The sequence below is a fragment of the Lineus longissimus genome, chromosome 4, assembly GCF_910592395.1.
Source record: "Lineus longissimus chromosome 4, tnLinLong1.2, whole genome shotgun sequence".
Classification (NCBI taxonomy): domain Eukaryota; kingdom Metazoa; phylum Nemertea; class Pilidiophora; order Heteronemertea; family Lineidae; genus Lineus; species Lineus longissimus.
The window spans coordinates 25393115-25419267 of record NC_088311.1 but is presented as its reverse complement, the minus strand read 5'-3'; the positions used below and the strand labels follow the sequence as shown (position 1 = coordinate 25419267).

General features: G+C 40.6%; 1 protein-coding gene across 4 annotated transcripts in view; it reads left to right on the top strand.

Moving 5' to 3' along the window:
* Window positions 1-26153, top strand: part of LOC135487091 (eyes absent homolog 1-like) — a 114547-nt gene that overhangs the window by 18608 nt on the left and 69786 nt on the right. The window lies entirely within an intron of this gene.

Sequence of the window (26153 nt, the reverse complement as noted above, 5' to 3'; positions counted from 1 at the left end):
GTTTGTGATTGTATTCTATTGGGGCAAAACTCCAGTTTTCTTTTTTTACGAAATTTCAAAATATCATAATACTATAAAAACTATTGAAAATTTCAAAAATGTCAAAAACATCACAAATTCAAAAATATCATAATTTCAAAAATTCAAAAATTCAAAACAAAATTTTCAAAACAAAACTTTCTAAAATCGAAGAAAAAAAAATCAAAATTTCAAAATTTCAAAAATACGAAATTTCCAAAAATAACCAAAATTTCAAACTTTCCAAAATTACCAAAATATTTTGATTCCTAAAACATCAAAATTCAAAAAAGATCTTAGATATTTGATTTCATGAAATTGAAAAACTCGCAGATTGATGTCCAGTCAACCTGTTCAAAATTTCAATCAAAACTTTCATGGGTAAGTTCTTGCTTCATTACATCTTTATGGCTTCAATGACCTTCATAATACCACAGTACTGACAACCCATGACATTATGACAGGCTTGATGAGTTCTCATATGTGATTGCTGCAACACCTCTGCTTGAAATACAACAGAGTTGGGGAGAGTGGGAAGCGAGGTGTTCACCCATCTTCTCCTCCTGTCAGTGCTGTTCTTCCAAGAGGAACACCTCTACTCACCTGGTTCCAATATCGCATGATGTTTGTCCTAAGTGGATCATGCTTCAATGGAGAAACCTACACGCACTCATTTAACGGTTCACCAAGAGAACATTTGGCCAGGACGGGTAAAAGTCAGCGTACCCAAAACCTGACCCAAGCATCTCCTTTTTAGCTCACCATTCAGGGGAGCTTATACGATACCATGGCGTCTGTCGTCCGTCGTTGATGTCGTTGTCCGTCCTTTAAGAGTGACATGTTTCTTAACCACGAGATCTGAAGCTGATTTGTCTGGTCATTGCAACAAGCTTTGTCCTTCTTTACAAAGTATCCCCCTGCATCAAATGATGATGCTGATGAAGTGAATAAGCAGCATGCTCCTAATCAATCATGAAGAAAGAGCTGCTAACCAAAATGTTTCGCACCCATTGCAGACCCATAGATCACTTGTCTAAACAAGCAAACAAGACCCTTGAGGTATTCAGGTGTAACCTCTACACTTCAACTTGTCTTCGTTAGAGAAATACTGGGAAATTGAATGGCGATGATAGATGGTTTATGCTGAGATATCATAGATGGATGATACAATAAATCTGGGGCAGAAGTCAACCATATTTCATGTAAGTTGAGAGGTGTTACGACATTATTCGCTCTTTTTACTTAAAATATGGCGATGTGAAATGTGATGTGGGAGAACCACAGACCCTTGAGGAAACCTATGATGTCAGCTACCCTCTCATATAATGATGTGCACCAAGTGGGAGTCTAACCCATCTCACCACTGCACCACTTACAACTTATCACTCATTATCGCCCACTGATTAAGTCTTCCTCCTGACCGTGCAGCTAACAGCCTGAAAACCCCGTATTCCTGTAGAGGCACAGCAGAAGACAGGTAATGGTTGATGGTTGTTGCTTCAGTTGGCTGAGATTCTGTTGACATGAGCAGACAGCTTGAACATCAACTGAGAGCTTGCTGAAGGCAAACACACTCATACACAAATAATAACTCCATGGCTGATACATCAACACTTCTGGGGTTGGTATACCAACACCCATGGACTGATATGTCAACACCCAAGGGTTAGAGCACCAACACTGAGGGACTTGTGATCAACAGTGCCATTACTGATTTACCAACACCCATGGACTGATATGTCAACACCCAAGGGTTAGAGCACCAACACTGAGGGACTTGTGATCAACAGTGCCATAACTGATTTACCAACACCCATGGACTGATATGTCAACACCCAAGGGTTAGAGCACCAACACTGAGGGACTTGTGATCAACAGTGCCATAACTGATTTACCAACACCCATGGACTGATATGTCAACACCCAAGGGTTAGAGCACCAACACTGAGGGACTTGTGATCAACAGTGCCATAACTGATTTACCAACACCCATGGACTGATATGTCAACACCCAAGGGTTAGAGCACCAACACTGAGAGACTTGTCATCAACAGTGCTATAACTGAGATGCCAATACTGGATTAGGCCGGATGTAAAGCACCTTGAGACAAAACTTGTACAATATAAAGTGCTATGCAAGAACTTCCATTACATTTCACCAAAGGGACTGGTGGGTGGGTGGTGTAAGGATGGATACAACAACTTTGATCCCAACATGACTGAGCTGCAGCCTGCCTCCTTGTCTCTTTCATCTGGTTGGTTCCACTAATTCAAGTCTCCAGTATCTCAAAGTCTCTCTGCACTGATGTCAACAACCACAAGTTGAATTACTTCCAGGCAGGTTGATTGACTGAAGTTTTCTCAGAAACATATTTTAGAGACAATTGATCTGTGTTATAATTCAGAGTCAAAGGTGATGTCTTTGAAGTCCTGTGGGTCTAGGTCCCCCTGATCGCTGAGGTCAGACCCCCTTAGTAACAAGGTCAGCCTCACAATCACCACCTGGTGCTCACATAAATACTCAGCTTAGGAATGCTAGCAAAATTACCTACTTCAAATGACAATCTCATTCGGCAAACTTCATCCTGGCAGGGGTTGTCCTGGGGTTGTTACTGGTGTCATTAAAAGGTCCATCACCAAAACTTGTCATCTGTGGGGTGGTGTGTTAATTTGGAACAGCTTGAAAGCAGTTCAAGGAAGGTTCAGAGATATAACAGAGACGACTCTTTGACATTTTGATTTGTTGTTTTCATGATCTCCTGCTGTTTTAAAATTGACTCCACAGTAATTTTGGTTTGATTTCATTAGTTGGTGACATGACTAGGTCAATTTCTGGTTGGTGGTCATGGCGCTGACCTCATTTGCATAGCGTTGAAGATAGCTTTTGCCCTCTGCAACAAGAGCATGTTGGTGTTTGCCTTGTGGATCCTGGAATGGGCATCCCTCTTTCTTGATGACCAGAAAAACATCACCAACTCTTTATGTTACTGATGAACTAAACACAAAATAACATGCTTTTACATGCTACTGAAGCTTTTCCGGAGAGAGACAAGTAGAAACAAATCTAAAGGATTTTCACGTGATGTTTATTCCCATTAAGTACAAGTTATTCAAATAGACTGACTCGAGTTGAAAAAATATCTAAACATTTTCAAAAGAAACTGATTTTGAACTGGAAAATCATTAGAAATCAAACTAATTGGAACAATTTTCTAAAAGCTGGATGCAGTGAATTCAATTTGCCAATTCCCACCAGTTCAAATTGCGATTTCAATTTTATAATTTGTGGTTTATTAAGTGATTCAGAGACTGAAATTGAAATTTATTGAAAAGTTCAGGTAGTCAGTCCAGGCTGCACTTTCTGCCCAGTTGGGGAAAAAATGACCCCATGATAAACATGTACATGTTGCATGCCAATGTGATGTGTATATGACTCTTGCATCCTGGAGCAAGGTTGCTGAGGTTGTATTGTCTCCCGCTATTTAGTGATTAGATTGGCTGGCAGGCTCTTGGCGATCTTAGAAGTCGGATGCGGCTTAGATTTAGGTAGCGGTGGGGAGGCCCCAGCGAGCTTGTTTTCACAGCATTATCAAGATGTGAACATGTCTTAATCAGCCACTATCAGACAGCGGTTGCGATAAGGAAGGACAAGTTTGAAATCTTATTTGAACTGAGGGCATGCAAGGCATTAAATACCAACAGGAACACTGCTTTTATTCTGAGGTTGTAGCATGGGCAGCTTTTTAAGTTTTTCTGTTTCTATTCTCTTATTTGAGAGTTCTTTCAAATTGGCAACTGATAATATGTGAGCTTAATAAGTTCACTCACTCGTTTCTCAAATTCATTAAAAACCTTTACTGAACTTGGACAGTTTTGAAATTGTTGGATGTGATGAATCACTCAGGTCGATTTCCCTGATCAGCATTGATGATGGCTGGAAATCTATCTCTAGACACTCATAGTTCAGTGGTCAAAACCTTTTGCCCAACAGAGTACTGGCTAGGTAGGCCTGTTGCTGAGTTTCTGCAATCTTGCATTTTCCTGGATGAATCTTGATAGCTCATTAATTTGTGCAATTAAGGCTGATAGTTCTATGTCAAGTTGCCGGTTGTATTTTATCAACTCCAAGATTTCCGCAGCCAATTGATTAGGGAAGGATGTTGTCCCATTAATAAAACACTCATTAATGGCTATGTTTTATAGCTTGTTGATAAATCAGATGAGTGTTATAATTTGGTCTCTGGTCTCTACTCGCCACTTGGAGACCGCTGATTGGACCTCCCCTTTGCTTAAGGATTGTATTTGGACCAAAGGTGGGTCACATTTTGCCAAATTATTTGTTCATGCTGCTCTAATTTATGCCTTGTTCTTTGTTTATTTCACAGGTACGTTGGTGATTTTTGATTATTTTCTTGTGAACTAACCTAGGTGGTGGGTGAGTAAGACACTTTTGTGTATTTTCTTTGTGGGTTTCCACCTGACATCAGGTAGATAGGTTGACCCTTGTTAGTCTCCCAGACTCCAGGCATATAGGAAAGTTGTGCAGGAGATTTGAACCAGGAAGCTCTCTGACTATCATGATCCATGATGAAGAATTGAATCGGTTATTGATCCGCCCAGTCAACATCTCAACTCTAACACTAAAAGGTTAGAGTTTGAGTTTAAAATTTCCAGCTTTAAAAGTCAAGTTGGGCCGGTGCACAAAGTGAGCCAAATTGTGACATACAATTTCTGTTGACCTTGGAGCCAATTTACTTAGTATTTTCCTCATGAAAAAGATGTCCAGCACAACCTTGGCAGGGATGTATCCACTGTCCACAGCCCATGACATCTTGACCCATAAAGAGGTCACATCAACGAATTGATCTGCTTATTTCTGAAGAACCTCTCAGTCACCTGCACATGGCAGCCACCGCTGCTGGTGTCTTTCTTTATCACTAGATGGCTTCTCATGTTGCAGTGTTGACACAGGGATATAAAACAACCAGGGACATCACAGCCTTGATACGAAGAGAACCAAAATACTCAATCAATAACAAATTGAAAATGTATGAACTTGCTTTGTTTCTGAAGTCTGCATCTTAGTTTGTGTTCTTGCATTCTGATCAAAATCCAACCACCTCGTGTCTAAGTGATTAGTTCATATTGCATTAAAAGATATCAACCCATAGGGATATATCCACTCATCATGAGATAAACTCCTTGCATTTCATTTTGGGTACACCCATCGGCTTCTTGTGTGCTCACTTTGTTGTCATCACCTGCTGTGTCCAGCCGGCTTGTTTGTTCTACTTTGTACACTGTTGTTGTTTGTCCCACAAGCCGCCAGGCTGCACTCAAATAAGACCTCCCTCCGAAGCCCTCACTTGTACCATTGTCGTGAAAGAACAGGATTCCTAGGTCTGGCGGTGTTTTGTGAAAAATTGTGGAATTTCGATTGGTGTCTTGTCATCCGCTGAAATATTCCGCTGCTATTTTAGGGTCAGATTTTGACCGTACGCTCGGACTTGTGCACTCTCAATAACCATTGTCCCTCTCACCGATGGAGGTTTTGTCCTAAATTACTGGGGTGGTTCTTGTCTTGTATTGAGTCAAAACGGCGAAGACAGGATTTTTGTGTCTGTGGCTTTTGAGACTGACAATGTTCAGCTTGAATCAACATTGTAGAACTGCCCCAAATTAACGTGAATGTGGCATTGTCTGTTTTGTTCACTGGTCTTGTTTTGTGGGGCCGCAATCCTTGGCTGACAGATGATGATCTTCCCGTGAAGGATGTACACAACACTCTAGGAGAACTCTTCTGGCAAGAACATGGTAATACTATTTTGATCGTCAACTTCAAGAGGAGCTTCGAGTACCCTGTACATGTCATTCGGTTGATTTGGGTGAGCTGTCCTTACGATGGGCGGCTTTGTTAGCTTGGCTGTGAACTATGGACTCAGTGACATCATCATCGGTACAATGGCTCAAACTAACGAGATCAGTTCAATGATCTGCCCTTTTCATGCATTATCGCCGGCTAATCTTGTTCAGATTTACCTCTGATTTTGTGCACGTTTATTTGTGAGTGGCTATGTTGAAAAGTCATGTGGTCCATTCTTCTTGTATAAAGATTCGGAATAAAATAGATGACTGTAAACCATTTTAGTTGGCCATCCTAATTTTTCAGCATTTTTTTGAGGCTGGATACAAACACGAATTGTATTGTAGGGGCTTCAAAATGTAAAACTTTATAGTTTTAATTATATCGTCAAAAATGCGTAGTGTTTATAGTATCGCGAAGTTATCTTTAGTGAGCGCCAGTCCAGACATGCAGAAAGAGCGTTTTAGGAGTTTGCTTGGATCACTTACACGTCCCCTCCATCATGAATTCAGTTAATCCACGAACATGTCTCACATCTTACAGTCATGTTCTAAACATCTGTCTTGGTCCCATCATCCAGTGTGACACAATGGATCCTTAAGCTGTCTTAAACTGTGGTCTTAAGTACTAATTAATTAGATAGGAATAGGTAATTAGCCTTTGTGTTATCTTACTTTGTCCAATTGTGAGTGAGTGGGTGTTGGGAAAAGTGTGCAGTTAACTCTCTCTTTTGTGATTCTGAGAATTTAATCTGTTTTTTGATCGATGTGCTGAAAATGTCGTGGTCTTTTTATTGATTATTTGCGTATCCGAGTTTGTTTTAAATTGCCACAGCTATCCTGGATACAACCCGACCAATCATCCTTACCTCACCTAAAATATGGTTCAATCGATAACTCTAACTTGGGTGTCTTTTCTGGACTCTCACAAAACCATACAAGATGCCCATTGTCCATATCAAGTAATCATAAGTGCCTCTCACAATATCCCACACAAAAATCTTAACTCCAAACACCTCCTCTGAATGCCTGAAGGGTATTTTTGTTGTGATCAGAGTTCTGACAGGTATTCCTTGCTTGAAGGAGTTGCAAGCATCTCCTTCATATGAAGAAAAGAGCCTAACGTCCCCACTGGCTCCACGCGGCTGCAGACTCACCACTTATTCGACCACTTCTGGTCAGTTTCTCACAGTTTCCTTGAGACCAGCTGCCAGTTTGGTCAGAATTTCTGGAAAGTGCATGATTTGTAGGTTTCCTGGCCACAGTCCCGTCAAGAATTGACGGTGGCTGATGGGTGAACTTTTGCCAGGCTTATCAACATTCAGGGCCAGGCGGGACACGTTTGCTGTGTTTTGGTGGGGTTAGTATAGGTTGGTTAGGCTAATTGACCCTTTTTTCTCACTGAGCAGTTCACAAATGTGACTTTTCTTTCTGTCTTGATGTCTCTGGGAGTGTTTCCCTTCCAAGGTGGGATGAGCACTTTCATCTGCCACTGCAGTTTAGCACAAATTTGGTTTATCAGCTTAGTGACATTGTGTCAGTGTCATTGACAGTTTGAAGTTATTTCAGGCATATGTAAACACCCCATACATACATACCCTCTTCATGCACACACTTTTGACCCTATAAGAACAAAAGACTTTACTTCAAGAAAAATGTCTCGAGATCTTGAGGCAAAATTAAGGAGAGAAATCTGCATGGCGTCCAACTTCTTAGTTGAAATTCAATTCCCCAATCATGTCCTACCTGTTCCCCGCATTAAAGCTCATTAAATCTGCCAAAGATGCAATTATAATATTAGCGAGACATATGCGAGGTAATTCCACATCAAGTTACATCGGAGGGAAGAAAGCCCCGAGGACACACAGACGGCACGTTGAAATCGGTGAAATCATTATGAGTGACCTGGACGCATTGAAACACTTTAAATTGAATCTTGTTTTAAAGTGATAATTTGTGGCTTAGAGTAATCAGAGGTGCAGTTTTGAAAACTTTAACCAGTCAAACATTGAGGTGAACTTCCGGAGGTGAACTGTTGGAGGTGAACTGTCGGAGGTGAACTGTCGGAGGTGAACTGTCGGAGGTGAACTTCCGGAGGTGAACTGTTGGAGGTGAACTGTCGGAGGTGAACTGTTGGAGGTGAACTGTCGGAGGTGAACTGTCGGAGGTGAACTTCCGGAGGTGAACTGTCGGAGGTGAACTGTCGGAGGTGAACTGTCGGAGGTGAACTGCTGGAGGTGAACTGTCGGAGGTGAACTGTTGGAGGTGAACTGTCGGAGGTGAACTTCCGGAGGTGAAATGTTGGAGGTGAACTGTCGGAGGTGAACTGTTGGAGGTGAACTGTCGGAGGTGAACTGTTGGAGGTGAACTGTCGGAGGTGAACTGTTGGAGGTGAACTTCCGGAGGTGAACTGTCGGAGGTGAACTGTCGGAGGTGAACTTCCGGAGGTGAACTGTTGGAGGTGAACTGTCGGAGGTGAACTGTTGGAGGTGAACTGTCGGAGGTGAACTGTTGGAGGTGAACTGTCGGAGGTGAACTTCCGGAGGTGAACTGTCTGAAGGTGACTAATTTCGGCTCGGCATAAAATCGGGTAAAATCGGTGAGAGCTGCCTAGGGTGAACTCCCGGAGGTGAACTCTCAGAGGTGGACTAATAGATTGAATCGGCCTAGAAGAAAGAGACCTACTCAGCCCAGTTATTACATGATTGGGTCTATCGATTATGGATGGTGACGGTAGTAATCAGCTTCTGGTGAGGCCACAAACCTAGACCCCGGCGAAAAGATAATTACAATAATTAAGTGAATAACATTTAATTAGTCAACATGCAACGTAATTATAGCAAGATAAGTCTTTGCTGCTAGAAGATGGTAGTCCTTGGGGAGAACTAGCAGGTAATGGCGCTAATAGCCCTAATGACAACACTGCGTTGCTTGGTGATGAAGGTGTTTGCATCCCTTGGGGGACTGATTCAGTTGTCGATGACATATCCATATGGGAAAGGTCAAGTTTGGCAAAAAAATGGCTCAGATATGTCGAGATGATAATGCTAAGTGGTAAGTGGTAAGTGGTAAGTGGTAAGTGGTAAGTGGTTGACAGTTATAAGATGCTGATGCTATTCTTTAAAAGGACAGTATTAATCTCAACCTTTGTCAGGAGCCGTCAGTAAATCACAGTTCTCAACAATCCGCAATCTCTTATGGAGGGTTAATATTCTTGAGCTCTTTGATTGATAAGCATCTCTTAATAAAAGACCAACAGCACCAACACAAATGAAGGGAAAGTCGGGCATATTTTCTGCTCAATTGATCATCTATTCATGGCCGACCTGGGGCCTATTTTGACCGCTCCCTGTCCCATCCGTTCCATCCTATGCTAGATCCACCCCACCTGTGACACTTTCCCATGTCACTCGGCTGCCCAAAGACAACGGACATCACCATGTGGACAAAGATGATGACGCGGAAGACGTTACCCCCTGTCATTAACATCGCATGCTCAAACACCTCCGCAGCTAACCCCTGCCAAACATGATTAGAATTGGTGAGGGCATGAAAAGAAGGGCGTAGGAGCCAAGGGGTGCAGGTCTGGAGAGTTTGAAGTCTGTGACCTGGAGGATTGGAACTTGACACCGTAATGTGTCCAGTATGGCAGCAAGGCTCCAGCTGTCAAAGGCTTGCTCAGACTCTCGCTGCAGGTCTTCCTTCAATCCATTTCTGGATGTTTTTAGCAGATTTCTATAAATTGCCACCAGGTCTAAAAATAATCGCAGTGGCTTGAAGATAATGCAAAGGTTTGACCACTGATTGAAAGATAACATGAAATTCAGCTCAGATTTGTACTTGGTGACTTTTTCATTTTGAAGATGTCCTTGGCTAAATTTCAGGTGCTTTTCCAACCATTAGCAGTAAAAAGACGTTCATTTGTGAACAGCCATCTTTGTTCATTTCTCTACCTGTGATATCCCACAACAGAGGCGACCAAGAACATGATACAATTGTTAATTCATTGTTTAGAATATTATACAAAGTTATCACCAGCAACTCTACACACCTTGACTTAACAACTGCAAGAATTTTTTGTGTGAAATTTAAATCTTACACAATGCGCCATACTGAGTTAACTAATGAGCAGTTTGAATGAAGTTATGCTTGGATCTCAGTCTCTAGGCTAGAGTAGAGATTGAGTCTCTATGCTTGAGTTGAGTGTCCAGAGTTTGCCACCTGGTGCGTTCAGAAAAACAACTATTTTCCCTGCTCCAATTGGCCATGTTTGTTTTCTTACGCACCTTTCGGGCTATTTGAACAGCGAAATTAGTTTGATTGTCGAAATTGTGGGAATATTAGTTTTATTGGTGCGGATCAGTTGATAATTACTAGTTAATGAAATCTTGGCGAGAATTTTGTCCAATCAGAAAACACCCCAAAGAAATGGTACTCAGCATTTGTACTTTGGTACATAGTGTAGTACATTGCAGCGTTTTCACCTCATGTACTTCTCAGTGTAATGCATTGCCTCGAGGTTCAATTAAACCTACCCAAAACAAAAACTCACTTTAAGAGCATTTTTCGGCACTAAGTATGAAAAAAAAAATTAGGAATGGCTTTTTTAATTTGTGAAACCAGAAGAACTTTTGCATTCTCTCCAAGTAAAAATACTGAAATTTCTTTTATCAGAAAATTTTTGCAAATTGTTGGTTGAAAAGGTACAAGAATTGGTCAGTTAACGGTATTGTTAGTGCTAGCCTGGCATCATCTCGAAATGCTCCTCTTTTCAGAAAAGCAAATAGAATTGATTGATGATACCTACAACATAATGTCTCAGAATAAAAACTCGGCCAACAAAAAAGGTGCCGGATCCTGCAGAGGAAGCTGAGGTTTACTCTAAAAGAACGACATCAGAGAAAGTTAGGAAAAAAGTAAATGGAGACACTTATATAAGGGATGAGTAAATAAGGAGAAAAAAGATTAAGGTTAAAGGAGATCGGGTTTAGAATCGGCAGAGTTTTTTTACAAAGTTTAGATGATTTTCTCCAAGTGCTTGGCCTTTGATAGTTGGGATGTGTATTTTTTCTCTTTTGCCTGATGTTTTGTTATGCTCATCTTTACTGTTTTTGTAACCTGTCAAGGTAATCTTACCAAGTATTCTTCATATGTTCGTTATCTGGTCTGATCTTTGGTCTACTGAGGCTATTAGGCAACCAGGCAACTTTTTTGCATCATATCTTTAAAAATTAGGGACACTGACCTCGGTAGGAAACCAGTCTAGGCAAAGAAGTTTGGAGTAGACTGAAACTCTTAAAGTGTAGGCCCACGGATGTGCATAACCCCCTGACTCTCTCACCAATCCAATCCCTAGATAGGCCTACATGTATGGCAAAATAGCATGCGAAAGAAAGAAGAAAAGCAACTTATTCACTGTCTTTAGCTATTGGTAAATAATATGATTATCTTGAACATTTCTAGAAACAATGCTACCAATCATTGATATATTAGATCAGATATTAAAAATGAAAATAAAAAGAAGAATGTTCTTCTAGAATATCAAAAATGAATGAAAGAGATCCAAATTATCCACCAAAACAATTTGTAAACAAAAATCCAAAGAAGACAAGCGGAAATGTAACCTGTCTCTGTAAACGATATGCCTTCCTCCAACCACATAGCTCCCGGTGACAGAAATCAACTTTAATTCAATTAAACTTCAAACGGGATAACTAGAGATGATCATGAGATCAAAGGTCCGAACATCCTTATAGATCGTGGATGGGGGTTGGCCTGGTATCACCACGATCGGTGAAAGCCTCTGTATCCTGCGTCAATAAGTCTTTTACCATAGATCTTGGTTTGATCATTAAAGGAGCTTTGTTCATTTCAGAGGTTATTTAGTTGTCTTTGTCATCTTCATTGTCTGTAGTGGCAATTTAACTTTTGGATCAATCATTATTTCTCAAAGATTTTCTCTCAACTGATATCATTATTATCGTGAAATAGCTTTGATTTGAGATATTTGTCATTGCTGTGTCATCTTCTTTTACTGCCTTTAGTAGTGTTCAACTTCGACTTTAAAGACTTTGAATATCTTTCAAGTTATCCAGGTCATAGTAACTTTTGCACATTATCTGACATCAGCGAATTTGCCCTCGATCCTCAAAAGAGACAAGGCGTAGCAAAGGCTTGCCGTCACCTGAGCCTTCTTCCCATTCAGTCCGTGAAGCTGCGGTATTAGCCAGGTCATGTGGGCCTCTACCCTTTGTTTGTTAGACGCTGTCATTCCGACGAACGCTGATTAGGTGGCTTGATTTTACAAGAAGTTGCCGTTACTTTAGGAAGGTCATGTTTCATCATTTGGGCGGAGTTTGTGGTAGTGCAGCCAATCAGATTGATAAATCCCTCAGCACAATCTTACGTCTTGTCGAAGAAAGTGCCAATATCGTATGAACATTCTCGTTTTGTGAGCGCGGGTTTGGATTTCTTCGCCGGCATAATTTTTCACTCATATCAGCATTGAAGGTATTATGTCAGTCTATTAACTTCTTACTGGGATATTCATGTTGAAAATCGTATCTCCTGCTACGTGGTATATTGTCAAATTGTTCGAAGGTATTGTTAAATCGTCTGCAGAAATTGGCCCTTAATCGTTACTTGGTAACAGGTATGATCGGTGTCATCTCACGGCTTCATCACCATTGTGTCATATTGTTAGAGAGAGATAACCGCAGCATATCAAACTCACCAATAACATAGAAATTACTCCCACAAGGAAAATCAGCCAGAATCGAGAGAAATGACTTATCGTATCCGATGATCTAGCTACTGCACTTTTCACCAAGTAACGTCTCTTTCAGTTGAAATCCCGATTTCTTTTTTGTTTAGCATTTTTTTCAAACTAATATGTAACTAAATACACTTCATGACTTCGACATTTTTTGTAATTGAATATTGTGTCATTGAGTCAAGAATTTTTTCGCAAAGCCTCGGAGCAAAATGGTGATCATATGAACTCACCCATTGTATCAGCTGGTTTTATTCGTGGCAAGACACTTCACTCTCAGGCATAGTGTGTTTCACTGCTGATACTAATAGTATGGGGCTGGTGATTCGGTCTTTGGTCAAAGATTGTCTTCCTGACAGTATGACTATACCTTCTTGGTCAAAGATTGTCTTCCTGACAGTATGACTACACCTTCTTGGTCAAAGATTGTCTTCCTGACAGTATGACTATACCTTCTTGGTCAAAGATTGTCTTCCTGACAGTATGACTACACCTTCTTGGTCAAAGATTGTCTTCCTGACAGTATGACTACATCTTCTTGGTCAAAGATTGTCTTCCTGACAGTATGACTTCACCTTCTTGGTCAAAGATTGTCTTCCTGACAGTATGACTACATCTTCTTGGTCAAAGATTGTCTTCCTGACAGTATGACTACATCTTCTTGGTCAAAGATTGTCTTCCTGACAGTATGACTTCACCTTCTTGTTCAAAGATTGTCTTCCTGACAGTATGACAACATCTTCTTGGTCAAAGATTGTCTTCCTGACAGTATGACTACACCTTCTTGGTCAAAGATTGTCTTCCTGACAGTATGACAACATCTTCTTGGTCAAAGATTGTCTTCCTGACAGTATGACTACATCTTCTTGGTCAAAGGTTGTCTTCCTGACAGTATGACTACACCTTCTTGGTCAAAGATTGTCTTCCTGACAGTATGACTACACCTTCTTGGTCAAAGATTGTCTTCCTGACAGTATGACTACACCTTCTTGGTCAAAGATTGTCTTCCTGACAGTATGACTACACCTTCTTGGTCAAAGATTGTCTTCCTGACAGTATGACTACACCTTCTTGGTCAAAGATTGTCTTCCTGACAGTATGACAACATCTTCTTGGTCAAAGATTGTCTTCCTGACAGTATGACTACACCTTCTTGGTCAAAGATTGTCTTCCTGACAGTATGACTACACCTTCTTGGTCAAAGATTGTCTTCCTGACAGTATGACTACACCTTCTTGGTCAAAGATTGTCTTCCTGACAGTATGACAACATCTTCTTGGTCAAAGATTGTCTTCCTGACAGTATGACTACATCTTCTTGGTCAAAGGTTGTCTTCCTGACAGTATGACTACACCTTCTTGGTCAAAGATTGTCTTCCTGACAGTATGACTACACCTTCTTGGTCAAAGATTGTCTTCCTGACAGTATGACTACACCTTCTTGGTCAAAGATTGTCTTCCTGACAGTATGACAACATCTTCTTGGTCAAAGATTGTCTTCCTGACAGTATGACAACACCTTCTTGGTCAAAGATTGTCTTCCTGACAGTATGACTACATCTTCTTGGTCAAAGGTTGTCTTCCTGACAGTATGACTACACCTTCTTGGTCAAAGATTGTCTTCCTGACAGTATGACTACACCTTCTTGGTCAAAGATTGTCTTCCTGACAGTATGACTACACCTTCTTGGTCAAAGATTGTCTTCCTGACAGTATGACTACACCTTCTTGGTCAAAGATTGTCTTCCTGACAGTATGACTACATCTTCTTGGTCAAAGATTGTCTTCCTGACAGTATGACTACATCTTCTTGGTCAAAGATTGTCTTCCTGACAGTATGACTACACCTTCTTGGTCAAAGATTGTCTTCCTGACAGTATGACTACACCTTCTTGGTCAAAGATTGTCTTCCTGACAGTATGACAACATCTTCTTGGTCAAAGATTGTCTTCCTGACAGTATGACTACACCTTCTTGGTCAAAGATTGTCTTCCTGACAGTATGACAACATCTTCTTGGTCAAAGATTGTCTTCCTGACAGTATGACTACACCTTCTTGGTCAAAGATTGTCTTCCTGACAGTATGACTACACCTTCTTGGTCAAAGATTGTCTTCCTGACAGTATGACAACATCTTCTTGGTCAAAGATTGTCTTCCTGACAGTATGACTACATCTTCTTGGTCAAAGGTTGTCTTCCTGACAGTATGACTACACCTTCTTGGTCAAAGATTGTCTTCCTGACAGTATGACTACACCTTCTTGGTCAAAGATTGTCTTCCTGACAGTATGACAACATCTTCTTGGTCAAAGATTGTCTTCCTGACAGTATGACTACACCTTCTTGGTCAAAGATTGTCTTCCTGACAGTATGACAACATCTTCTTGGTCAAAGATTGTCTTCCTGACAGTATGACTACATCTTCTTGGTCAAAGGTTGTCTTCCTGACAGTATGACTACACCTTCTTGGTCAAAGATTGTCTTCCTGACAGTATGACTACACCTTCTTGGTCAAAGATTGTCTTCCTGACAGTATGACTACACCTTCTTGGTCAAAGATTGTCTTCCTGACAGTATGACTACACCTTCTTGGTCAAAGATTGTCTTCCTGACAGTATGACAACATCTTCTTGGTCAAAGATTGTCTTCCTGACAGTATGACTACATCTTCTTGGTCAAAGGTTGTCTTCCTGACAGTATGACTACACCTTCTTGGTCAAAGATTGTCTTCCTGACAGTATGACTACACCTTCTTGGTCAAAGATTGTCTTCCTGACAGTATGACTACACCTTCTTGGTCAAAGATTGTCTTCCTGACAGTATGACTACACCTTCTTGGTCAAAGATTGTCTTCCTGACAGTATGACTACACCTTCTTGGTCAAAGATTGTCTTCCTGACAGTATGACAACATCTTCTTGGTCAAAGATTGTCTTCCTGACAGTATGACTACATCTTCTTGGTCAAAGATTGTCTTCCTGACAGTATGACTACACCTTCTTGGTCAAAGATTGTCTTCCTGACAGTATGACTACACCTTCTTGGTCAAAGATTGTCTTCCTGACAGTATGACTACACCTTCTTGGTCAAAGATTGTCTTCCTGACAGTATGACTACACCTTCTTGGTCAAAGATTGTCTTCCTGACAGTATGACTACACCTTCTTGGTCAAAGATTGTCTTCCTGACAGTATGACTACACCTTCTTGGTCAAAGATTGTCTTCCTGACAGTATGACTACATCTTCTTGGTCAAAGATTGTCTTCCTGACAGTATGACTATACCTTCTTGGTCAAAGATTGTCTTCCTGACAGTATGACTACACCTTCTTGGTCAAAGATTGTCTTCCTGACAGTATGACTATACCTTCTTTGTCAAAGATTGTCTTCCTGACAGTATGACTACACCTTCTTGGTCAAAGATTGTCTTCCTGACAGTATGACTATACCTTCTTGGTCAAAGATTGTCTTCCTGACAGTATGACTATACCTTCTTGGTCAAAGATTGTCTTCCTGACAGTATGACTACACCTTCTTGGTCAAAGATTGTCTTCCTGACAGTATGACTATACCTTCTTGGTCAAAGATTGTCTTCCTGACAGTATGACAACATCTTCTTGGTCAAAGATTGTCTTCCTGACAGTATGACTACACCTTCTTGGTCAAAGATTGTCTTCCTGACAGTATGACTACATCTTCTTGGTCAAAGATTGTCTTCCTGACAGTATGACTATACCTTCTTGGTCAAAGATTGTCTTCCTGACAGTATGACTACACCTTCTTGGTCAAAGATTGTCTTCCTGACAGTATGACTACACCTTCTTGGTCAAAGATTGTCTTCCTGACAGTATGACTACACCTTCTTGGTCAAAGATTGTCTTCCTGACAGTATGACTACACCTTCTTGGTCAAAGATTGTCTTCCTGACAGTATGACTACATCTTCTTGGTCAAAGATTGTCTTCCTGACAGTATGACTACACCTTCTTGGTCAAAGATTGTCTTCCTGACAGTATGACTACACCTTCTTGGTCAAAGATTGTCTTCCTGACAGTATGACAACATCTTCTTGGTCAAAGATTGTCTTCCTGACAGTATGACTACACCTTCTTGGTCAAAGATTGTCTTCCTGACAGTATGACTACACCTTCTTGGTCAAAGATTGTCTTCCTGACAGTATGACTACACCTTCTTGGTCAAAGATTGTCTTCCTGACAGTATGACTACACCTTCTTGTTCAAAGATTGTCTTCCTGACAGTATGACTACACCTTCTTGGTCAAAGATTGTCTTCCTGACAGTATGACTACACCTTCTTGGTCAAAGATTGTCTTCCTGACAGTATGACTACACCTTCTTGGTCAAAGATTGTCTTCCTGACAGTATGACTACACCTTCTTGGTCAAAGATTGTCTTCCTGACAGTATGACAACATCTTCTTGGTCAAAGATTGTCTTCCTGACAGTATGACTACACCTTCTTGGTCAAAGATTGTCTTCCTGACAGTATGACTACACCTTCTTGGTCAAAGATTGTCTTCCTGACAGTATGACTACATCTTCTTGGTCAAAGATTGTCTTCCTGACAGTATGACTACACCTTCTTGTTCAAAGATTGTCTTCCTGACAGTATGACTACATCTTCTTGGTCAAAGATTGTCTTCCTGACAGTATGACTACACCTTCTTGGTCAAAGATTGTCTTCCTGACAGTATGACTACATCTTCTTGGTCAAAGATTGTCTTCCTGACAGTATGACTACACCTTCTTGTTCAAAGATTGTCTTCCTGACAGTATGACTACATCTTCTTGGTCAAAGATTGTCTTCCTGACAGTATGACTACATCTTCTTGGTCAAAGATTGTCTTCCTGACAGTATGACAACATCTTCTTGGTCAAAGATTGTCTTCCTGACAGTATGACTACACCTTCTTGGTCAAAGATTGTCTTCCTGACAGTATGACTACACCTTCTTGTTCAAAGATTGTCTTCCTGACAGTATGACTACATCTTCTTGGTCAAAGATTGTCTTCCTGACAGTATGACTACACCTTCTTGGTCAAAGATTGTCTTCCTGACAGTATGACTACATCTTCTTGGTCAAAGATTGTCTTCCTGACAGTATGACTACACCTTCTTGGTCAAAGATTGTCTTCCTGACAGTATGACTACATCTTCTTGGTCAAAGATTGTCTTCCTGACAGTATGACTACACCTTCTTGGTCAAAGATTGTCTTCCTGACAGTATGACTACACCTTCTTGGTCAGAAAAGTCGGTCAACATTCCTCAGTCTTCCATCTCATTGACCTACGAGTAAGAGATCTTTGAAATGTTAGGTGGGGAACGTGTTAATATCTTCATGGGCTGCTCTGTGAAGGATACGCATGCTAATGCTTGCTTGCGACCAGCTTCTTCATGGATTCGGTCTCATTGACCCACTCATTAATAATTCACCGCATTGGATTGGTTCCATCAGCAGGTCTTATGGCCATTGTCTCACCATTACTAGCAATGAAACCCTGCAGGACAAGAGGAATAATCTCTCTTCCATGCCCAGCATATACGTGGCAGGTCGGTGGCCTTTCACTGTTGTAATGATGTGCGTGAAGGATGAAGTGGAGGAAACTCAGGTTGTCTTGGCTGTGATTTGAACCACAGATCTAGATAGCCAGTCCACTGCTCAACATTGGCCATCAGTCTTTTATAATATGGTGATGTATACTTTAACAGGAATGTATTTCCGTCATTTTATAATTAGTGGAGGTATCTATGTGACAGAGGGTTTTGATCAGCCTGCAGAAAATACTGTTTCATGCCAGCTACTGCTCTCGGTTGGGTGAAGATGCTTCTAGCTACTAATATCAGTACTTGGTCAGGCCAGATTCTACCACACAGAAGGTGGAGAGAGATCAGCTGTCCAAACACTTCCATACAGAATTAGCCTTCTATACAAACCTCCTCTCCTCTTTATAACTAATATCAACCTCTAGTGTTTTTAAATGAACAATAAATGGGTTAGAAATACTCTCAGTTGCTTAGAAAAACTTTACCTGATTCAAGGAGAAACCATGTGCAAGAAACATTTGAACTTAGCAATTTCGATTTAACTTTGTGATTTTGGTGTCCGGGGGTTGAAGGGGCAACAAGCAAAGTAAAAGTTAAGGTATTGGCCACTAGGTGTCACAAGTTTAAGAGGAAATCTGTCATGATTGAGGCGAAAACCAAGCAGTTAGTGGACTTGGCAATTACTAGTAATCCCAGTTGCTTCCAACTCCAGTGGCACAAAAGAAGCATGAAAATAGTTAGGGTCTTTGCCACGAGTTGCCGCCAGGTGTGGTAAGGAGAAAGCATCGAAGACAGAGTCTCTCGGCGAACAACCCCAGTTAGTGTCTAGCTGTAGAAACACTAAAATGCTCTCAAAATGAGCAGAAGACGAACCTCCCTTCAATGACACCAACTTTCTCAATCACGTTTGCATAATCTCCACAAACGTGTAGATGTTATCATCATTGTTGTTTCCGCCCGGGCTCCTAATCTAAGAGGCGGAGTCAGCGCATCATTGTCATCGCTGACGTGGGTTCCAGCGGAAATTACCGTGATGAGTTTGGTTTTGATGCTGTTGTGTTTAATGGACATGAGGAAATGATGTGAGCTGGGAGATGATTTTCCGGTTGTTGTAAGATATCGCCAGCGCGAAGGTGGAGGCTGTGGCTGCGGCCATTGGCACTTTTAAATCCTTCTTAGCGGAAATTACTCTTAAAAATGGTGGGCCTTTCAAAGAAATGGCAAGGAACAGTTTCTTGGAAGAGATATTTCAAAAATATATTTTGTGCACTTTTAAGGGGTGAGTTGTAAAAATTTGCTCTTGTGCAATGTTTGAAGTTCAGAGCTAGCTATCATTGCATTAGCTATTCAACCTCTTAAAGGTAGAGTTGGGCAAATGACAGTCTGCTTGGTTTTATTGTTTGGGATATTCTTAGATGCATGTAAGATGCCGCCTTCAAGTGATCAAACACCTTTAGCCATCTAATAAAAAGTGGGGGACGATTTCTACACTTGAAAGCAGAAAAAATCCGATTATTTGATTTTGTATATGTATGAAGTAAAGCAAATAAATAAGAGAGAAAATGTTCATATAAAACAACATTTAGGAATGCTATATATGAATTGGAGATGCTTTAAGTTCCATTGTTCTTTCCTCCCCCTGACAGTGACAAGTATTCTCATAGCTAGGAGCTAGTTGCTGCTGGTAACAATGAGCTACGATTGCCGCTAGCATGGCTCGTGGTAGCGCGGGTGACAAAGTAAGTCCACATCTGGTTGGAGAGAGCGGCTACATGCATGGTATTGTCCCCATCTCTCCCTAGCCTGTATTCGCCTCCGTTATATTCTTGCAGCGGACAATAGCTGAATGCAGCATTCTGCCGAGTAATGATAGGGTCCACCCCTGTCATTCCTGAATCTTTCAATAGCCACACAACTGTCGACATTGAAAAGGACAGAAAATGGTATAGGGCGATGTTTTTGAATCATTTTTTCCTCATCCCAGGCACACCCCGACATTTCTGTGTTCATGTGTGGTGACTACCCGGTAGTGATCTGGCATAGGGAGTTTCTACACGGTTAACATGTATGGCCTGCGTTGAATATAAAAACTTGGGTGGGTTTTGTCTGACAACCATGCGTGTGACTTTCATTGAGTTCGCCTTTTATCGCGATATTTACTTTTTAATAACAGGCGAATATGTTGGAAAGAGATTTTATTGTGAGGCCGTCATTTCAGAATTCATCAACTATGGTGTGAACAAATGACGTGGTTTTCATTACCGGCATCTTTACATTTCTCGGCAAGAAATCAAATTTAGGCGAGATTGAACTGAGAGAATAGCGGCCATTTATTCAACGAGTAAAGTCCTCAGCTAATATTAGATGTTTTAACGCACAGCCGCTGTAATCTTTTCTGCCAATATTTCAGACTCGGAGCGGGATGACGCTATTCTTTCGAATGATTTGTACAGATGGACGGAATTTATCAGAACTTGTTTTTCTTTTTCAAGCTTGGAATGGTGGAGGTTTTGCGCCTGTTTCCATGGTAACGTGGCATGGAAGTAGAGGTCACTAACTTAGAGCCGCTGTGTCGCACGGCACATTGAGTTTGACAAAACGACACCATGTCTGATGATTGATAATAATGAGGTGATAATAGAGGCAAATATGTGTGTATTAGGTCATTAAGGAAAACAACACCTTCGAAATAATTGTGGCCAATCTTTGTTTCAGGTTTTCCTGGTTTTTGGAACAATTCTGCAGAATTTTCTCAATTGCATGATTATCATTTCTGATTATCTTCCATGCTAATTGGTTTATATGAGGTCATTTAGGAAGTGTTTTTGATGTATAGTTTCAAATTCCAAGTGACATCATACTACAGGGTGTAAAAATGTAGTCTTGGTACTTTTAAAGTTGAATAACTGTTTAAACAATATGTTCTCTATATTTTTTTCCTATATGTTTTCCATATATATATAATTCAAGGAGTGGTTCGTGTTTGCCTTGATTTATTCTGAAATTGTTGTTCTATTTGGAAAATCTACGCATGAAAATAGATTCCATTTCCATTCATTCCAAAATGGTCATATATGTACAAAATCACAACCAGACTGCTGGGGCAAGATGACTTTAATGGTCTTGTCGCAAACAAGACATCATCCACAAATTCAAGGTTTAGTTAAAATTCCCGACAATTCATAAACAAATATCAACCATAAAGTTTATCCTGTCCCCAGCGGCATTTATTCAATTTTCCAATTCCAATATAAAACAAAGCATAAATCCTTTGATATAATTTACCTTAAGAATGTCATCACATGAATAATTAGGAAGAATTCTAACTTTCTCGTCATCACAAAAATATCTTTATGAAACTGATGCGCGTATTACCGTTGATTATTGGAAGGTAACACGTATTAGTTTCAAATATTTCTCTCCATCGCCCCGGGCTCACGCTAATTGAAATTTCGAAACCGCTGATATCTGTACAAATATGGAATTTTAGATTTCATGATTTGATTGGCAGTTGTTGAGTTGAGGTTTGGTCGTAAAGATCACGGCTGGTGGTTTTCAAGTAGTCACTGTGGTGGTGGAATCATGTCGGCGAGTTGAAGGCATCGAGAGTGCTCTTCAGGTCTCTGTGGCCAGCTGACAGTGGACTTGAGTTACTCTGACTTGAATGAATTAAACAAACACAGAACAATTGAGAACCTTTTCTAGCACTTAGCGCACCCCTCGTTCTAACTTCTGTCGCCACGGTTTATATGTTAGTTTGTAAAAATGTTCGTCCCATTTAGAATTTTTCTCGTGAATTCCTTTGTATTAAATCATTTGTGCTCATTATGTTTCCGTTGGTAACTAACATGGTGAGGCGAGCTTATTTTATTCACAAACCAAGGAATCTTGCTTCTTTGATTGTTTTGAGAGTGATGATGTAGTGGTTAGACGGCAGGCCTTCTGACCAAGATGTCATGGGTTTGAATCCCTGCAGAGCTTCTTAGTTCTGGAAAAGCACAAAATCAGCGCAAACTTTAAGTTTAACTTGAGGACTCAAAATAGATCAGGACTTAAATTAGGGAGTCACTTCAATAGAGTTAGAATATTGATAATTATAACCCCAGCTTGTTTCTTCAACTCGAGGAATGTGCTTTCATTTGAGACTCCTTGATAATTCACTTGAAATTATAATGAAGTAGAAAGAAACCAAGCAAAATTGAGTTTGTTTTGAACGCTCCGGAAGAATGTCTGCACATCTATGTATCTTACTCGTTTTGCACAGGAAGCAGACTATAATGCTGAAGATTTCCATTTACTTCCAACTTTCCGCTACAACCAAGTGTGGTTTTTAAGCCTTCAACCTACAGGCCTACTTTACACCGCAACTTGACTACCAATGCTCAACTTCCAATGCCAGTGACTGGGTAGAACTTAAACCCGCACCATGTGTTGAAATTTCAAACTTTTAAAATCGGAAGACGAAGTATTAATTTGTTTAGGTGAGCATTCCACCGTGGTTTTACAAAGTTGGGGATATCACGGAAATCTTCAATTCTGGCCGGGATAATCACCATTGGATTACATTGACTATTTCCCATGGTGCAGCTTCTGGTTTGAAATGAGTCTTGTGGGGATGTTTTGAAAAGGAGTGTGATATGTGTTCAGGTTTTACTGCTACTTGATTTCTACCTCCATTTTGAAAGGAAATCAGCTCAGATGTTGGACATTGGCGTCTTTACCACTGACTGTCGTTGGTTGATTGCACATTGATAACTTCCGATACAAAGGTAGGTTTGCTCTTTTGGATGGAATTCTCATATTTTTATGTCAGTTGACATATTTTCAGTTGAATTTGTTCTTGCAATTTGACCTATTTTAAATTGATTGACCTTATTTATTAGATTTATTGTGACTTTCTATTGAAACCTTAACATGTTAAATGAAGGGCGTACATAACCTTTCATTTCTATATTGTATTCAAAATTACCGGTCAATTTCTACATTTTATATACCCAAAGGGTTAAGGTCACGACCCTTTTGGATTTTCATCCCAAAACACAGCGACTTTGAATGAAAAGTAAAAGCTGCATTATGAAAATAGCACGGAGCAAATTGGTGTGTTTAAAAATAGACGTGGCTTCATTTGGATCATTTAGCTGCGACTGACCATGTGTTGAATTCTGTACAAAGACGCGAGTGAACTCTCCACACAAAGAGTTAGGAATATATCAGCGTCGACCTGTCAATCAGTCCAGGCATAATGGCCGCATCTATTAAACTTAGACGCTGTTGTCCCCAGCCGTGGGTAACTCTGATAAAGCTGCGTGTGCGCTCTGCAAACCAGTGCCGTGGCTTATGGTGCAAACAATAATAAATCTGCGTAATACCGATGAGAGGTGCTTAGGAAAAGCTCATCGTGAAGGGAAAGGAAATGTTTGAAATCAACCTGCTCCCTCGCATACGAGAGTTGTGATTATTATGTTGGCTCGGGCGCTAATCTGGCATAAATGGGCCAAGAAGAGGTTTTAAGTGCGGTGATTATTAGAGAATTATTGCAGAAGAGGCTTTAAAGTGTCGCAATTATTAGAGAATTATCACCAAGGAGATTTGGAAGTGCTGTGTTTATAAGAGAACTATGACCTCTTAACTTGAGTTGGTGACGGTGGTGGGGATAAACAAATCGGTATTGTGATTTGAAAATGAAAGGTATTAAGTTAATGAGGCTAACTAGTAGCTCTACTTGGTGTTCAAGTAGCTTTCATTGTTAGGCAGAACTTCTACATTGCAGTGATAGTTAATCATGTAAATAGGCTGTAACTGCCATGTTCTTGCTGTGTTGATGGTTATCAATCAGTTCAAGACCTGTAGTCCACTACTGTCCACCCTTTGAGGTCTTTCATAGCCCTGTCTTTACTGTCACATCCAACGGACATAAAAAGTCTGATTTTTAGCCCGAATGCCACTGGCACAAAAACCAGGACCTACTGCTTGTTAGGCAGAGTCAGTTACCTCTAGGCCATTGCAGCTCTCTTTGAGATGATTTGGAAGAATCCCTATAACACCCAAAATGATTCACTAAAAGGACAGTAAAATGTTTAACAAACATGACAAATGAAAAATTCTTTAGTCAAAATTGTCCTCTTCCTGTTTTGAATCCATGAAGATGAACATTTCTCCTCTTTTATTGATAACGATTAGGGAGTTTGATCTGAATCCATAACGTTCGTGTAACCTGATCTCGTCCTTGGATCTCTGTCTATTCATCACAATCTCCATCTATTCTCTCGTTCTTGGAGGGTCACAAGTGCCAAACGCAATCACTTTTCCCTACTAACCCTTTCATGGAGATTTGTTGTGCTGGTCACTTTCTGTAGCATTTGCTGGGCGGGAATTTTATGCAGAAATGGTGAATTTGTCTATCTTTAGACAGGATGCACATGACCTTCACTTCACATACATAGAAAGGGGAATGGAAAGTAGTGGTATATAAGGACACAGAACGTTGTACAAATTATCGAACCCATTCTGATTTTAAGACATCAGCATCAGATCAGTGGAATGGTCTCAATCAGCACTTTTGATTGTGCTGATTGGTTTGCTACAGTACTTGCTGATGCTCTAAATAGTTCTCCCAATTGAAGATGTTGTAGAGATACATTCTGTCCCCTGGTGAGCAGGACATTATTGACACTCTGCTGTTATCATTGAATAATTAATGAGCAGTTTGACCCTGTTGACATATTTACAGTCCGATATATCGGCCGAGGATTAAAGGAGGTTTTAAAGGTGATCAGTCAGTCTGGGATGGCAGGCATGAGATATGAAGGAATCTGAAGCTTGTAGGATGGTAGGCACAGTCATTCTGGGCTTTTAAGTTATCTCAGCCTGGCAGTCTGGATGTGACTTCATCAACGAAAGAATGGAATGCCACAGAATCTCATCGCACTCCACGACATCAGGATGATGTGTTTTGAGTTTACATCACACCAGGCCTAATGATTGGACTCACCTAGGCCTTGAAGCAACATAATGATTTTGCAGTCCAAAAGATGACAGGAAAATATCAAGCTACTACCTCTGATACAGCAAGGGCTGGGGTATGTGAATGAGCTTGGTGCTGGAGGGGAGATGAAAGCAGACCAGTCTCCCACGATCAGAGCATAGAAATAATGAAGAAAAAAATGCCATTAAAACCAGTTTTCATTTGACGCATTTTCATTTGGCTGTTCCCCATTTTCCCATCATTTCATTCAGCATGAATCGTGACACGATAATCCTCTCGAAGCATCAAAAACATTTGAACTCTTAATCACGGTGCCGCACCGATTGCATTCATGTTGACAATCAATAGGACTTGTACATTTAGTAACTAAATATCATCCTTGAAAACCTTCTATCCATCGGTGTTAACCCTCTCATCCATGTTTGATCAGTTCTGAACCAGTGGTTATTCAGTGCATTTCACTTAATGAATTGTAGAGGAATATGATGAGTTCACATTAAAAGTTGAAAGTCCTATCCATTAGCCTATTGCGCAACTGAGAATATTCAGTGCCCCTCACACCACACCTGTGTGGTGTGAGTGCCTCAGTGCCCCTCACACCACACCTGTGTGCTCACACCACACCTGTATGGTGTGAGTGCCTCAGTGCCCCTCACACCACACCTGTGTGGTGTCCTTGGCACTGGGCTTTCTCAACTGGGCAAAACCTAATGCCCCCTTCATAAGAGTCTGATATTTTTTGATTAAACTGAGACCATATCATCTTGGTGTTTTACCAACAGTCACTCCAGAAGAATATAGGTTTCACAGTAATTGACACTGATGTCATAGAGAAAGTGGACCTGTGGTCAGCGCTGTCCTTTTAATCAGCATCGATAGCACCCTCAAGCATCTTGCAAAGTTTAACAAATCTTTCCGACCAGTTCATTTGTCATGCTGTCATCCGCTACTCTAACT